Source organism: Aulonocara sp. 'chitande type north' Nkhata Bay, linkage group LG23 (genome assembly GCF_057382095.1).
Source record: "Aulonocara sp. 'chitande type north' Nkhata Bay isolate Kocher_YH1m ecotype deep benthic linkage group LG23, A_spYH_male_GT1.1, whole genome shotgun sequence".
NCBI classification, from domain to species: Eukaryota; Metazoa; Chordata; class Actinopteri; order Cichliformes; family Cichlidae; genus Aulonocara; species Aulonocara sp. 'chitande type north' Nkhata Bay.
Window position 1 is genome coordinate 37727907 of NC_141365.1, and position 3784 is coordinate 37731690.

A 3784-nucleotide genomic window follows, 5' to 3' on the forward strand; every position below is an offset into this window, starting at 1 on the left:
AAAAATCTGTTGTTGGATGAACACAATTTAATCATGGCACCCTTTTTGCACACAATTTAATTAACTGAGGGGCATTTAGCATTTGGTGGTTTAATGTAATCAGATTACGTTGGATCAACATAGTATACTTACATTGATTTGAAGTGATTTATTTAAGTATGTAGAGTGAAATTTGTTTTAATTCATTCTACACAAGTTAAAAAGTTTAGGAAAACAATTAAATCTTGTTGTTTGAACAACTATATTGTTAATCAAGGCAATTACTGCAAGTCTTGCTTAAAACATGCTAGCAAGCAAAATGGACACAATAATACATTGAACTTAACAGGTGGCAGTGGTCTTAAACTTTACAGGCCCTTGACACATGAACACAACATAGTAACAGTGCAGCTAAAAACAACAATGAACATTTCTTTGCCGTTTCAATGCAGTTTCTGCACTGAAAAAAAGGGACTGGCCATCTCTTGGATTTATGTAAGCATCTTGCATGCATTTAACACAATTGCCTCATGTTTTAAAGTTAAATGTAACTATATAGTGTAAAAACTACATGATATGCAGAAAGGGTGTATTAAATTGTTCATATCATGTTCAGGTGAAGTAAGTCAATAAGATAGCAACGTTAAATCTCGTGAAACCACGCGTGATTTCATCTCGCGGGCTTTGGATCGTGGTTTAAAAAAGGCATCCATCTCAGTCAAGTCGAGCAGCCAACTCTACGTTTTTGGTATGTCTTGATTTTTTGAATTCATTTTTACCATATTTCAGCCAAATGTAGTTAAACGTCTAGAGTGTCGCCATGTAACATGCTAAAAAAGAGCCGTTAGCTTATTTGCTGTTTTATCTGTTGTCAAAGAATTGGCGCTTTTTCATTTGAATTTGTCTTTGGCACAAGAGCCGTAATATCACATTAAACCTAATTACGAGGCACTCATAACATAATTTGGTTTTCTGTGTGAATAGATTTGCCAACTGACTCTTCAGTTACAATGTGTATTTACTGCACCGTGGTGTTAGTGAGATTTTGGACATTGAACAGCTTTAGCTAATATCATCAGCGGCATTATGCTAGCTTACATCCCTACCCCTCCTGCCCTCACCTGCTGTCCTTTTGTTTTTGTTTTTGTTTTTTTTGCTGCACATTGAGAGATGACCTCTATTCTGCATTTCACCAGGAGTCAGCTGATGGATTGTGGGTTCAAGGTGTTATGGTAAGAAAGTATATTCTATTTTCGTTTCTGTAACTTAATTATAATAGGTTTTTTATAATTATTAGGTGCATGCATACTCACCCTATTAATACAACTGAGAGATCCAAAATCTGCCATAGGTTTAACTTATACCTGTATGTATTGCCAGAAAGGTGATTACTGGACTCGCATTAATGCACACTTGAACTGAAATGAGGTTGTAACTTGTGGGTTGTTGGGTTGCAAATCAAAAACAAACATCTTTGGATTTTTTTTAATCCCATAAGATCTGGAAACACAGTTTTTATTCAACAAAACATTACTGATTAACCAAGCACAGTGCCTGCTGTTATTTCAAAATAATTTTATGTCATTTCAGATAAAATGCAGCATTCCAGTGCATCCCAACCATGCCTTTACAGTCAAGGTTTCTGATGGAGCTGAGTTTTTCTCTGACAGTCTGCTGAAAGTGTTTGCAAAGTGATCAGGGGAACAGGGCACAAAGCTAAAGGATGTAGCTGCCATAATGACAGTAAGAACTTTAAAATTCTTTAACTACAAAGTGTATATGTATTGCATTAGGTCAGTAAAAGATTTTTATGCTACATCCATTGAAACAGTCAACTATTACCTGTGAGTAATGATTCCACTAAAAGGATGCCATAATTTTCGTCATGCATTTACTGGCCCACTGAGAAAAAATTATCTTTTTTTAAAAATAAATGTTCTGGAAACTATATATCCATAAAGTTGATGTCAAACAGGAACTTTTGATATTGCTTTGTAGATGCTGGTGTTGCATGTTGACTGGTTTAAAAAGTCAAGAGTTTTTGTCTGGGATCATTTTCTTCTGTGCTACTGAAAAGTTCACAAATCTCTGTTTTCTTTGTTATAATAGTCAAGGATGACATTAATGCTCGGAGTCCCTCATCACAGTGCTCCGCATCTGTGTGAAAGACAATTGCAACATCTTGGTGCAGGAGTTCATGGTGAGTGTTTTATGAGTAGATTGTGGCTTTGCAACATTTAAAAATGCATTTAGTTATCCACTTGATCCTCATTGGACTGGTTAGGACCAGTAGTCCTCTTTAATAATTTGAAGTTCACATGAGGCCTGGTAGTGAACTCGGCCGCCGGCCCTTGAGGCCCCATCCCCACCCCTGTATTAGGGGTCACATCAGTGTGAAAAAACTTTAAATTTGTCATTCTAATGAACAAAGGAAAATCCCACCAATATTTATATTAGCTTTTGTTTGAAAAAATGACCAACTGATCAACAGCTAACCAAATTGTGGGGCTGAAAGTCTGAATTCTAACATCTTCTGAGTGACATAGCCTGGATTTCTGATGGGCCGGTGTCTTTCTAACAAAAACTAATGTAAAGCATTTGAAATTATTATGTTTTTCACCCTCTCTTAGAAACTCTGTTAGACCATGAATGGCAGCATGGCAGGCCACTCTTTGGCTATAGCTATTTACTATGTTGCTTGCATTGGTTTAAATTACTCTAACATTAGAACTGGTAGATTAAAAAGAGATGAGTTTAAAAAGGAATCTTAAAGAAATGTTTTGTGTTTAACCAGGACTTGACTGAGGCCACTGCACAGATTGAGAAAACCACAATGAACATCTGTCTCCAGAGGATGCGGCAGGCAATGACTTTTCTGATGTTGTTCTTCAAGATCTGGATAACGTGACCTTTGCAGTAGCCATGCTGTTTGGACCTTTTTTATTCCTTCAACATGAGTTACCCATCACAACTCTGCTACACTTTTGAGGTGATTCAATGGGTGGTAATGGAGTTGGATGCAACTCAGCTCTCAAGAAAAGCTCACAACTAAGACAAAACTGCTCCTGCAACGAAGCTCACTGTTATGCATGTGAGGTGACCAGCTCTAGGTGAGAGGACATTTAAATCTCACACTTGTTCTGCTGCATTTTTGAAGCTCAATTCCAGGAACGGATCGCAGGGTTCATTTTTATATACTCTGCAACTGCCATGAGGACGAGCCGTTTTTTTGTTGTTGTTTGTTTTTCCTTTTGCTCTGTACAAGTTCTGTTTGTCTGTTTGGCAGCATTTTTAAATTTCTCTTTGTATTTTTTCTTTCTTTTACTAGTGAAGAGATGTAGCGTGAACAGTTATACAGTCTAAATATCCCATATGGGTCGTGTGAAATGGTATTTTCAGTTTCATTCAGTTGAAGTAAAGAACGTTGAATATTTCTAAGTGTGCTGTTTTGAACCAAGATGTCACAGTATGATCAGTGCTGTAATTTTTGACAGTCACTGTATCAATGTTATTTTTGCGTCTCTTGAATAAAGGTTTTGACCTGCAAGTGCTAATTTCTTTAGTTATTGGGGTAAAATGGGTAGTGTTAATAGGAAGGTGTTTGCCAATTCAGTAACCTAATTTAATGTTAATGGAAACTAACATTACCTCAAATTGTTTAGTTATAATTGTTGTTTAACTGAATCTTGACGTTAGAGGCCTTAAATAGAATGTTTTGTATTGTTCTTTCCCAACATTTTTCAAAAGAAACAGTCCAATTTCTTTGCTGTGATTGATTCCAGAGAACACGGAAGAACTGACATTA

The 3784-nt window shown here is 36.4% G+C and overlaps 1 long non-coding RNA gene across 3 annotated transcripts; it reads left to right on the forward strand.

Moving 5' to 3' along the window:
- Positions 1–437: 437 nt before the first annotated feature.
- LOC147302364 (uncharacterized) lies at positions 438–3526 on the forward strand. Of its 3 annotated transcripts, none has more exons than XR_015127229.1 (5): positions 438–474; positions 596–1211; positions 1570–1722; positions 2089–2179; positions 2774–3526. It is a non-coding gene; the product is annotated as an uncharacterized LOC147302364 (long non-coding RNA). The 3 variants fall into 3 exon arrangements; XR_015127230.1 differs by lacking the exon at positions 438–474 and having other exon boundaries at positions 481–727; positions 1176–1211; XR_015127228.1 differs by lacking the exon at positions 438–474 and having other exon boundaries at positions 481–1211.
- The last annotated feature ends 258 nt before the right edge of the window (positions 3527–3784 follow it).